At 44.6% G+C, this 13,274-nt stretch overlaps 1 long non-coding RNA gene across 1 annotated transcript; it reads left to right on the top strand.

Moving 5' to 3' along the window:
* The first annotated feature begins 6,511 nt into the window (after window positions 1-6,511).
* LOC119088002 lies at window positions 6,512-12,809 on the top strand. The gene is made up of 3 exons (XR_005091555.1): window positions 6,512-7,460; window positions 8,032-8,083; window positions 8,608-12,809. It is a non-coding gene; the product is annotated as an uncharacterized LOC119088002 (long non-coding RNA).
* Window positions 12,810-13,274: the final 465 nt, after the last annotated feature.

Here is a 13,274-nt window from a genome sequence, read left to right as displayed (position 1 = left end):
GTTGTACCTAATTTACCTTCTATCCTAATTTGTATTACCAACCCAAAACTATCTTTTAGTCTCAACCTTATACACTTTACATTTCTTTTGAAGTTTGTTTTCTGAATTTCTTAACAAGGAAGACTATAACTATGTAGTTTTCAACTCCATCAAAGACCTGAGATGGAAGTAATATTACCTAAGAAAGTTGGAAGTGCAAGTAAGTGACTTCCAAAAAATGTGAGAAATGACAGAAACGGCTGGCTGCCTGCACAGTCACCCAAGGTTCTTCTGTAATGTTGGGGGCATCCATCTCCAGCCTACAGGCCTAGAATATCTGACAGACTTTTCTGTGAAATAGGATGTTATGAAGGACTGTCTACCTTGTCTTGGCAAAGTTTGGCAGTCACTTTCTTTTGTGTCCTACTTGTCCAATTTGGACAGCATACTATCAGCAGTCGAGGCAAGGGCATTTTATTGCCTAGTAGCTAACTTTTGTCACAAAGAAACTCCATATGGAGTTTCTTCGATGCCCATCATCATCTTTGAAGTAGACTGGTGCTGCCAGGAGCAGACAAGTTTCACTGTCATTAAAAAAAAAAAAAAGAACCTAGATTATTAAAACATCTTAAATGCCATATTCTGTAGGTCTCTGACAGGTTTGAAGACCACTTGTCTACCTAAAATATATCTCTGATTGACCTTGAAAATATACCTAACATGACTACAAGTTTGATTGTAATAGGTGACTATTTACCTGCATTTTTTAAATATCTTAGTTTGTAATAATAGCTTTCAAGGACAAAAATTTGCTTTACATTGTTAAATGAGCTGTATAGGTACAAAGCTTGAACAAGAGTAGAAATGTATGTACAATATGTTCTAACAAAATTAATCTCAAATTTGTATTAATCTCCAAAAATATCTTAAACAAGAGTAGAAACATATATCTAGTATAAAAAAACCTAATTTTTTTATCAATATACAAAAATCCATACCAATGTAAAATATTTAAGATGAGCAGTTGCTTTTTTGGTTTAAAAGTATATTCAGTAATCTACCATTTTATCCTACCATATCGATATACCCCCTTCTTCTTTTCAGAACAAGAACCCTGAATCTAATCTCCTTTTTTCAACTTTTCTGCTGACCATTACCAATAACAACCTATAACCAACCCCCCTAAATGATGACAAATACTCATAACCCATTGAATGACCAAAAACCACCTGCCCCATCTCTTGGGAATGTGGGTGTCATATTCTTAAAATTACTTCCTGCTGTCTGGTGGTGATGGCATCTTTAGAGGACCCTGAAGAAAACTGGGATAATTATCAAGTCCTGGGAGAGCTAGCTGTAACATTTTTTATCCAGTCTTTGTGTAATGGGAAAATGCAAGGCTTATCTCAAGTCCTGGCTAGAGTAGTCTGTGAGGCTGGACCATCTCAGCTAGCCACCGTGAAATTGTCCTGAGCAATTTGTAGTCCAAAGCTAATCTTTGGGTGGTGTTTGTCAGCTTAGTAGCATTACCATAGTCCTGGTGGAATTGTCGTTGTGGAGCTCCATCTTCCTTTTGGAGACTACAAAAGTCACTGTTAGGCATGGTCATTGTTCACTGCAGAAAACTTAAACACTTTACATGTCATATGCAGCAAATCTCAAAGAGGTTAAAGGACCATAATTTGTTATGTGCAAAGTCCAGCATGAACTTTGGACAGTCCTTGATATAGGGGAGTGTGGATTGAGAAATAATAGATAGGAAAAATAGAGATGTAGATGTAAAAGAAAAAGACAGAGACACACAATAGGTTTGGGAGGGCTCTGAGTCAATACCACAGTTGCCCTGAGTTATTCCCCATGGGCTTCTTATATACCAGCAAGGGGAGAGGCAAAAGACCTCCCCCTCTCAAGGACCCCATGGTTTAAGGTACAAAGTACAGATAAATGTAAACACTTCCTTAATTCTCAAACATGTAGTAGCCCCATCTTATGGCAAAGCATTCTGTAATTAGGCCTCAAAATATAAGACACCTGGTAACCACGCCTTTGGCCAAAACATTCTATTATGCAGCCTTGCATGGCAAAACAAGCCTGGACTCTCTGACCTGGAGCCAAGTTGAAATTTGGCTACATTATGGAGTCTCTGTGGGTCCCCATAGTTATGTACATGCAGAGTACAAAAAAACCCGAAATCATGTACAGGAAGCTAGATGAAGCCTTTTTCTAGAATTAGCTAGTACTCTAGATGACCATTAATATCACGACAAAAAGTTTAAAATATACATATATATTAATTTCATATAGTATTTATATCATATGGAATGTTTTAAAGAGTCAAATCAAAGAATTATGAGATTAGTGGCAATAAAATATCCCTTAATTTTGGATTTTCTTCTCTCCCATACCAGGTGGCTCTTCTGACATGAGACGGATCTTGGATTCTCCTATAACAAGCATGCTTGTGTTTAGAGAAGGAGAGAGCCATGCTCTAAACTCCAAAGCCAACTAGCTTTAATTTTTACTGAACTGGGACTACAAAAAGACCATTTGCATTATATGTCTGTAGAAAACACCAGTAACAAACATTTGGAGAGATTTATGAAATTTTATACTGTTGGGAATGTGTCATACCAATAGGCCAATTTTTCTTGGGACATTTTCTCTGGGTGATTTGTCCTTTCACTTCAGATGTCTCATTTGTCCAATGGTCTTCAGATTCCTTAGCTGGATGTCTTTATTCTCCTGAATAGACAAAAACAAAACCCCGCCCCAACCCTAATTTTGGGGTAGTTCCCTTTTGACAAGTTATATCAGATCAAATGAAATGCATTTATTAATTTTATAAGTTAGTTTAGATTGAATGGTCAAGTTGTTTGATGAACTATCACCTCTCCTAATCAGGAATGCTCTCTTGTTCTGGTTTCTCCTGAAATTTTTGTTTTAGCTTCTAAAGCTTCTAACATCCAGAGCAGTATTTTTTTATTTATTTATTTTACAATAGGCATTAGGTCCTTTAATTGCTCTGGGGAGGAGTTTCTCCCATGATGACAGGGAACTATTGAGCCAAATTTGACATGTGGGCCTGTGGTAGGGCCACAGGTAGCCCCCCCCAACTTATTTCCTAATGGCAAAGGGTTACCTTGTCTGTCTCTAGTTGATCTGAATTCATTGGTCCAAATGTCAGCCTTTGACACACCTTTGGCATACTTTAGAAGGCAAGGGCCTTCTGTTTTGATACTTCCTAGAAGAAACATTGTTTCTAGGAATGCCCTGTCTACAGTTCCTTGTTAGGTGACCTTGTTTGCCACAATTAAACCATCTGACATTTTGATTTTTCTCCAAGCCTCTGGAAATCACCTCTCCTATCAGAGCATCATCATGGTTATGAGATTCAATATTAACTGTATCTCAGAGCCATTCCTCTATGGGTGCTGATCTGACCTTTAAAGACTTAATTATCCTTTGCATTGTGAATTAGCATTTTCAAAAGCCAGAGATTCAATTATTATTTGTCTAGCTTCTGAATTTGGTATCATTCTATTTACAGCTGAAGTCAGTCTTAGTGAAAAATCAGTTAAGGGCTTTTTAGGTCCCTGTATAACTTTAGAAAATGACTCAGTTCTCTTTCTGACTTCAATTCTGTCCTAAGTATTCAAAGCTGCTGCACAGCATAGAGCCAAGGTGTGGCCATCACATAGCACTGTCTTGTACATCAGCATAATCACCCTCTCCAAGAAGTTGGTCTTGAGAAATTTCAATACTTCTAGCCTTACTTCATTGTTCAATAGTTGTAGCCTCATCTTTCCACAGGTCCTCCACTGCAGTTCAGGATCAGGCTCCAATACTGCTGTAATCAAGTCTTCCTAGTCTTTGGGACAATTCTGTTACTACTTGACCATGAATTTAACATCTGCTTCACAATAGGTGAATGCACACCATATGAGACTATTGCTTCCTTAAATCTCCTCGAATGTAACATTTCCACAGGATCTAGTCAGCACTTACACAGCCTTGGGGATAATGTCATTTGGCAGTTACCTTAAGGTGACTGGATAAATTAAAGTTGCTAATTTGAAAACCTTGAGCTGTTCCTTTCTAATTTTATAATGTAATACTGAGGTTTATTCTCCTTTAAATTCCTCTGTCTTTGTGTAAATATCTCTTAAGGCTTATAACATATCAGTAAAATGGCATTATGTTCTCTAGTAACTTTTTCTAAGGCCTGTACCTTGGCACTCATATTAACCAACTTGGCAGTCGTATCAACCAATTTTTTTAGGGATAAAGCAAGAATTATCAAACTGATAATGTTTATACTTGATATTACATAAATCCTATCTAAGTTAATTATCCCTTCATTTGGATGTTCCATTTTAAAACCATTAATTGTGTAATCATACAGGGAACTAACTCCCTCCATTGTAATAGTGTTTCCCATTTTTTACCATTGGAAAAAAATCTCTCTCTCTCTCTCTCTCTCTCTTTTTTTTTTTTAGCTAACTTCCCTCTCTAAGAATTCGCAATTGTCTCACCAAATTTGCTGATGATGACGGTGAAATGTGAGATCTAGCGTGTCTGAGCAGAGAACACAGGTGGTGAACAGCCTGGGTAAGGACAGCCACCACTGACTTGAGTGTCAGAAGCCTGAGAATGGGGTCCAGGGAAAGCCCACAACCCATGGGGAAAAAGAAGCAAACAAGCCAGCCATCTGCATGGGAGAAGCTAGGAAAGTGGCCAATGCTGGCAACATTGGGAACCCCAAGTGCCTTTGGCATTAGCTGTAGAGAGGCTGCAACAGAAAAATCCCAGACTTACTCTGAGGGCTTGGGGAAGAAAGGGAAAGGCAGCTGGTGGTGCAGGGATAAGAAAATGAAATGAAAAGCACACAGATTTGGAAAGAAGGAAAGAAGTTTTCTGTTTTGCAGACAAGTTTGTCCAGCCAGAAACTCTGACAAAATCAACAAGAAAACTTCTTGAAGGGATAAATGGCCATACCAAAGCTACAAAGTTTAAAGATTAATATTGAAAAAGCAGTCTCCTCCTTCTAACAGCACATTAAATAAATAAATTGAAAACATAAATTCTACTACCCCATATTAAGTATTCAAATAAAAATCAAAATACACACAGAATCCATATAAGAAGAAGCACAACATTGTGACTGAAGGAGACAAAGCAAACTGCTTCATGTTCCCACAGATAAGAAGATTGAACATTATAAAGATGCCAGCTCTTCCCTCCTTGCTATATAGACTCAGTGTAAAATATTCCACTGTTGCGATGATTTGAATGAGAATGGCCCCCATAAGCTCATGTATTTGAATGCTTGGTCCCCAGTTGGTAGAAATGTTTAGGAAGGACTAGGAGGTGTGGCCTTGTTGGAGGAGGTATGTCATTGGGGGTGGGCTTGGTAGTTTCAAAAGCCCACACCACTCCCAGTGTGTTGCTCCCCTCTGCCTCTTGCTTGTGGATCAGATGTAAACTCTCAGCTACCAATTCAGCACCATGCTTGCCTGTCTGCTGCCCTGCTCACAACTATGATGGTCAGGGACCCACCATCTGAGACTGTGAGCCCCAATAAGCTCTTTCTTCTATAAGTTGCCTTGGTCATGGTGTCTCTTCACAGCAATAGAAAAGTAACTGAGAAGTCAGTACCAGCAGTGGGGTATTGCTGCCACAGGCCTGACCATCAGGTTTTTGAGGAATGTGCAAGACTTTGGGACTTTCGACTAGGAAAGTGGCTGAATGCTGTAAACAAGGCTTTAAGGGAAGTCCTAGGAGGAGCTTAGAAGTCAAGGCAGTGCTGAGAGCAATGTGGACTATAGAGGCCCAGATGAAGAGACTCCAGAGGGGAAAAATATTAGCTTCTGGGCTAAGACAGTTCTTGTGATATTTTGGAAAAAAAAAAAAAAAAAAAAAAGGCCGCCTTCCATCCTTGTCCAAAGAGTCTGCCTGAAGCTAAATTGAAAAGCTTTTGACTAATTTCAAAGATTTTAAGAGGCAGGGAAGATTTCAAGACAGTTTAATATTGACTCTGTTGTGTGGTTATTAGAGATCACTGTTAAGCAGATCTGCAATGAAAAAGGGCAAGCAGGGCAAAAGGAAATACAAATGTACGGTTGAGATAAAGAGCACAAGAAATGTAATGTTGGAGCCTTGGTTGGTGCTGAAATAGTTAAAAAGAGGAATGGAATAAAGTGAGTGGGACCCTCAGGGCAAGACCTCACCCAGCTATCCTGCAACTTGTGAGAACAAAAGGCCTTAAGGAATGACTTGTCCCTAAAGAGCAACAATGAATCAAATCAAATCTTATGTCAATACAATTCAAGAAGGGTCCTGTTTCAGATTTCATCCTAAATAGGCAGCAGAGCTTGGCAACTTTGGTCAAATGGTGATGGCATTAGAGTCAGGAAGGAACACAAGTAAAGGGGTTGTGGTATCATCCTCTGTGGTTAAGGAAAGCTGCCGAGGCCAGACATATATCATGGGTGTCCCTGCATGGAAGCCAATGAGAGGCCAATCCATGAAGCTGTGAAGGTGAAGCCTGGATTTCATTGGAGATCCCAAGATGTTGGAGATGCCAGTCACAAGATACCTGCCAAGGGAAACTGATAACAAGGAGTGGAACCAGCCCAAGGGAAAGAAGGATGTTGCAGTCAACAAAGCTGAAAGGACTGGGAGATCTGAACTGGGAGACCTTTGATATCAGACATGAAGATGCAGAGTTTGGAGTTTACCCTGCTGGGTTTTGGTCTTGCTTTGGTCCAATCTCCCTTTAAGAATGGGAATATATAGCTACAGTATTGCTACAAGCCTATGTAGGGCCAGAGTGGAAGGTGGTGCTTTGAATAAACCCTCAGAGGCTCATATATTTGAGTGCTTGGTCTCCAGTTGGTGGAACTGTTTGGGAGGGATCAGGAGGTGTGGCCTTTTAGAGGAGATATGCCACTGGAGGTGGCTTGGAGGTTTCAAAAGCCCAAGGCATGTGGACAAGCCTCTCTGTGGAGGTAGGGGAGGAACAGAACATGGATAAGCCACTACTTCTGACAGTGTGTGCAAGTGGAATTGATTACAGAAACTGAAGGCTCTGGAGGATGGGGAACCTGTGACAGCTAGAGAATGGACAGTGATTGTCTTGTCACCTCTTCCTACCTCCCCTCCCCTACTCAGGAGCCCTTTGTGACAGAGAGACAGGGGTCATGTGATATGGGCCTGGGTCCAGCTGCTAACTCCCAGAGAGAACTCTCAGCATTCAGTAGCCTGAGAACAACAGAATGATTCAGATGGAGAAGTTTCTGTCTGCCAGAAAAACTTGATTCTGCATGGCTGACCACACTTCATGGCTGACCCCCAGCTTCACTACTTGGGCAATGGACATGATCCTTGCCTTTGTGTGTGGGCTGGGGCTCTTCCACCTATTACTCTTCTTCCACCTTGACTCACCTTCACCTCCACCAGTGGAAAACACCACCACCCAAAAGGTAAGAATGCCTTAGCCTCAAACCAATGGAAAATAGTCCCCGCTCTCCCCTTTTATAGGCTAAACTTTCAAAATCAAATAGGGAGGTGGCTGACAGGGAAATCTAAGCTGGGAGATGGACCCGATTCCCTTGAGAACTGGCAGGTAGGGCAGAGGGGAGAGTGGACTGACTCCAAGATGTCTGCTCTCACATCCCTATACCCAAGAGAAGGAAGCCCTGTGACTCGGTGCTCAGGGATGGTGTTTCTGGGACGGTTAGGGAACTCTGAGAAAGGAAAGGTTCTGAGCACTGGTTCCTATGTCTCCCTCTAACACACATGCTTATAGACTCAGTGGAGCTGATATGAAGGGGACCATGATCTCCAGGACATGGGTCACCTCTGGCCTCAGGAGGCCGCTGCTGGTAGTTCAGAGCTGAGCCTCTGGTTCCTGAGCAGAACACTGACCAATGACATCAGTGGTGGATCTCACAGAGACAGTCCCCACTTGTGTTTTCCAAGAGAAAAAGAACACATACCTGCCCACTTGATAGAAAAGTGAATGGGGCTGCACATGCTGTCTGTCTCTGTCAGGTGGTGAAGAGGGAGTACAGCAAGGATAGGAAGAAAAACAGGACCGTGAAAGGTAGGCCACTTCCTTCCCTGGTGAGGTGACTTCACCACAGGTCCCCAAGCGATAACACCAAATGTGTTACAGAAGCCCTGAGGAGGTGGCCCCTGGGAAGGAACCTAGAACTGAAGACACTTCCCAGGTTCTGTGCTCAGAATGAAGCTATGGACAGCCAGGACTGGGTGCTGCCTGGGGAGGGGCGGAGTGGGAGGAAGTGGTGCCATGCTGCCTGGATTTGGAGGCAAACTGGTTGTTAATCTTCTCTAAGACATTTTCCTCATTCAGAACACTGGTCCTTCCCTCCCCTAACAGGGAGATTGCGAAGCCTGTGGGGATCTTTAGAAGTGCAAACGCCTCATCCATGGCATAGTCCTGTTCTACATGTGCCTTGCTCTCAAGGCATTTGGGCATGCGGCCTTGCTCACCCATGCCTGAGCTCCCGTTTAACTTTTCATTCCCACTGAAGGGGCATTTCACTCCATCTCTGGTTAGATACCGGGTGTCTCCTTTACCCACCATAACCCAGTCTCCATCTCCAGCTTACAGAGGCAGCAGGAAGAAACCCAAGGGGGACAAGGTACTGGTTTCCCTTCTGCACAGGTGAGCCATCTCCAGGTTTCTCTGGCTCCTCCCTCCTCTTGTCTGTTATGTGATCAGCCCCGACCAGGGCACAAGGTTACCATGGGAATAGGGGCCCTCTGGATGGGTGGGGTATGAGTACAGCCTGGAGGTTAAGATAACAAGGTCTGTAAAAAGCAGAGTGTGAAACAGTGGCTGGGATGGGGAGCGAGGGTCCTTCCCTCCTCAGCTTGCCCAGCTTCCTGGCTGCAATCACATCTCCTGTCTTCCGCAGCATGCTAGAGAGGCTTGCCGATACCATCAGCTTTTGCCAGCTCTTAGGACAAGATGCCTCGGGTGAAGCATCTAAGCCAGAAGCTGCCAAAGCCCACCTGCCACCTAGTCAGCCCACAGAGAAGTCTGTGGCCACCAGTTTGTCCCTAGCGGTTTCCTCTGCTCCTCTCAAAGATTCTAAAATCTCATCACCTGTCCTGCTGGATTCCTCAGCTTCTATTGAGTCACAGTTTTCTGGGAGTGCCTCTCAGCCACCAGAGACCTTGACTCCTGGAAGACGTTATTCACCACCACTGGCATCTTCCCACCCATCTCATCCTCCTGATCCTGTGGCTTGTCCTCCACCCATGCCAGATCCCAGCACAAAGGCTCCTTGGTGTGACTGGAAAACACTGGGGACCTCACAGAGCACACCTCTGCCAGGTTTGCCTTCTCCAATCCCAACCACCGCAGGACTTGACCATTCAAGGAAGCTTCCCTCCACCATGCCAGGCCTTGACCACTCAATCAGACCTACCTCTACCACCCCAGGCCTTGACCACTCAATCAGACCTACCTCTACCACCCCAGGCCTTGACCACTCAATTAGGCCTACCTCCACTACCCCAGGTCTTGACCACACAAGGAAGCCTACCTCTACCAAGTCAGGCAAAATCAAGGTGGCCTACCTTCACTACCCCAGGCCTTGACCACTCAAGCATGCCAACTCAAGCCCTTCTTGCTAAAACCTGATGCCACTCCAAACTCATCAAATGATGAGTTCTTGTAAGATCATCTTTCAGCCTCCAAGAGGCCTTATTCAGTAGAGGCCACAAACACAGGCATATAAAGACTGGAGAGTCCACTTTCATCAATCCTGATATCCAGAAAATGCTGGATTCTTCAGATTAGTAATAGTATCGAACTGAAAGTTTGGAAGGGGAAAGGCAAAGACAGGTGTGACCGTGCCCTGGGCTATATGGACAATATGCTGCAGTCCTGGAGCAGCCAGCAGGCCACCACCATAACCTGCATATCAGAGCAATTTACAGGTCATCAGCAGTTCTTTTGCCGAAAGGTCATGGACAACAATGTGAAGGAGAAAAGTAGCCAGCTTTTCTGGGGCCTCCCCTTTCCCCACAGTGAGTCCCTTGTGGCTACTGTCAACATGGCAGGGTCCCCACCAGAGTCCCCCTCCATCTCATTCAATGCTTGCATCTCAATACAAGATCACACTAAAGTACCTCCACAGCTCTCTTCTCCAAAGCCCTTGCTTTATCACTTCTGTTTCTAAAGTTATCCAGGTCCCAATCCCCACCAGCGGCTGGAATCCAAACCAGGCCCATGACCCATCCTCTCTCCCAAAGCTACCACACCATTCACCTCCAACCAGGGATTATGGGGCTTCTCAACCTAGAGCTTCAAGAGTACAATTTATGATCCCACCTGCTGCTCAACATCTAGAGCGCCACCTTTTGAAGAAGCACCAAGAGAGTAAGTGCGATTTACCCCCCATAGTTAAGAGGTCACAGGAAGCATTTCATCAACTCAATTCCAACAGTTGGGCCTCCCAGGGAAAAGGTTCTGTTGTCTACCTCCTGGGGGAATTTCATTAACCCTGGGCTCCAGCAGCAACTGGAACGACACTTCAAAAAGAGGTTCACACAACTCCAGTGGCCCCACAAGGTCCAGCTATCTCTGGATCCGAGAAAGTCTCAGGACAAACTCCCAGGGATGGGTCAGGCAGAAGTTAACGACGGGACCTCATGTTCCTCAGCACTGGCAGATGAAAGCAGCCTTCATGCACAGAGTGTCTCATCACAGGGTCCAGAGACATGCCACCTACGAAAGGACCTGACAAACTGTCTGGGAAGAGCTCTGAAAGGTCTGTACAGGAGCCCAGAAGGTTACCTGGGCAAACTTCTCGGGGCTGTCTCTGGACAGAGGAGGAAAGTTGCCACATGAGGCCCCCAAGAAGTGACTCGTTTCCCCAGTGGAACCAGGAAAGCAGCAGCTAGAAGGCACCCTGAAAAACCACTCAAGCAGCAAGTGGAGGCATGCTAAGGGCAGTAAAGTGCCGTGGGCATTTGTCGTGGAATATCTAGGAACCATGCCTTGGTTCCTCCTGAAAAGTTAGACAAATATGGAAACTTGGGGAAAAAACAACTTTGAATGACTGTACCCCCTACAAGTACACCTCCAGTGGGTCTTCCTTCCCAGATCCTGGCACTCAGAAGGTTCTGGAAACACATCTTACAAGACGTCTGGTGAGGCACAGATGGAGCCTGCCCCTCAGAGGCTTCAAGACCATACATGTTTTTAGCATGAAAAAGGCTACCGTTTTCCACATCCCTCCAATTCCTCTTTGTCCTTCTGGGACTCTAGATCCAGATCCATTGTCAAAAAGGCCAGTGTCCTGGGAGAACCTTTTCAGAAAGACCCAGAAGAGAAATTGAGGAAAACACCTTCCACTATGGAATCTCTTTCCACACAGAACCCTCCTCCTGCCTCCCAGTTTAGATTCCTGAGAGACTCCACCTAGTGACAATTCTGGGCTCTCTGAGGCTCCTACAACTGTCCAGGGGGACATAATGACTTCTCTGTCCAACTTACAAAGTCTCTTGGGCAGGGAATAGCACAGTGATATGGTTCTTAGATCGTGAACAGGCAACCCAGAGCCAAATCCAGGCATAGTGAAGGGAGCCTGTGAGTCACAGGAGAGTGAGGGTGTGGCTTTAAGAGATAATCTACCAAAAGGTGTCAGTTCTGGAGATCAATGTGGCATCCCAGTTACCAAGTAGCAGGGGCACCAGAGAACTAGAGGAGGCAGAGAAAGAGTCCTGTGTCTGGGTGCTTACCATGCAAGCCAGGGAGATGACCAGCGCTCAAACCAACAATCAACATCCAAGGGATTTGGAAACACTGGAGACCAGTGAAAGTCCATCCCTTTATAGTACTCTTTCCCAGGATGCAGAAGACTTGGGCCTGAGCACACCTTACTGCTTGGCTCCTGGTGCTGTCCCGCAGGACTGTCCCATTAGGATGTTCTTTTAAGACTGCCCTGAGGTTCTGCTTGCTTCAGACACCCTGGGCCCAGGGCCTCCCAGTCCAGCTTCAAGACTGTGTCTGCTACAAGCAAGTCAACCTCTTAGGACAGGTACCATTTCTTGTCATGAGAAGGGAATGTTGCCAAGATTCCCAAACTTCAGGAACAATGCACTACCCACATCTTTGGTCCAACTGACCAAAAAGAGGACGATAGAATTCCCAAGAAGGACATAGGGCTCCCAGGGATGAGGCCTGTCCATGCATAGCTCAAATACTAATGAATGTAATTCTTCCCCAGTTACAGAGAAATAGTTTGGTACAGGACAAAAACCTTTATGATGTAGATTTTGACACAAAAAGGCAAAGTACAGGAGAATTCCCTGAAAAAAGTCAAGGGCTTATCAGCCATGATCTAAAGCCAAGGGTCAGTCGTGAGCAGAGTATTGATGCACACACAGGTCCCAGAAGCACAGGATCTCTTGACCTCTGGTGGAGAGGAGAAATGGGGGGTTCACCACAGGTGTGCTCCCTCAAAGAAAAACTGCATGAAGAACCACCTCAAGATCCAGGGAGTAGGTATGTGTGTTACCATAGGATTACTACTACAGAATCAAATATAGCACAAGGAAACACTAGCTGTGTTCACCAAGCCAACACCAAGGTACACACAGCCAGCCTTCCACAGAAAGAAGGATGCCCCATGGTAACAACCAGCTTAGGTGTCCAGAATCTGTGTCCCAGCCCGCCCCTATCAGCACAGGACACAATCATTATGTGCTGCACAGGCCGCAGTCCACTGTCCTAGGCACTGCCTCTGCAGAAGTAGACTATAGAAAGTAATTAAACACTTTTCCTCAAAAGACCATGGTGTCTGAGTGCTAATGACCGTCACTGTCATTTTCCAAGCCAGGCATTACTTCCTCTGTGTGTTTCATTTGCAGAGTGTGTCTGCAGTGCTAGGCCACAGGGAAATGTCTGCATCTGCTCCACCGTAGCACTGCTTCTGGAGGGGAGATGGCCCCACAAGCAGGGGACAGTGGCATCTGAGGTCTCACCAACTCTTAGGTCCGTCACTGTAGTTAGTGTTAATTATACTATAATTATAGAAACAAGTCTTTAGGATTTTTTTTTTTGGTGGGGGATGCTAAGTCAATCCTATGAGACCCAAACAAACAAGAAGTCTTTATTGGGGGTTATGCAAGTCAACCCTGTAAGACCCCAACTTAAGAACCAGCTCACCATGTCTTTCTCCTGATTTGTTCCAACTGTCTTTGTGTAGCTGTGTACAGAGGCAACAGAGAGTCAGCTCAATGTCTTCACGAGTCAC

Source organism: Peromyscus leucopus, chromosome 5 (assembly GCF_004664715.2).
Source record: "Peromyscus leucopus breed LL Stock chromosome 5, UCI_PerLeu_2.1, whole genome shotgun sequence".
NCBI lineage: Eukaryota > Metazoa > Chordata > Mammalia > Rodentia > Cricetidae > Peromyscus > Peromyscus leucopus.
Note: the sequence above shows the minus strand (reverse complement) of the source record. Positions and strands in the feature narration are given on the sequence as shown.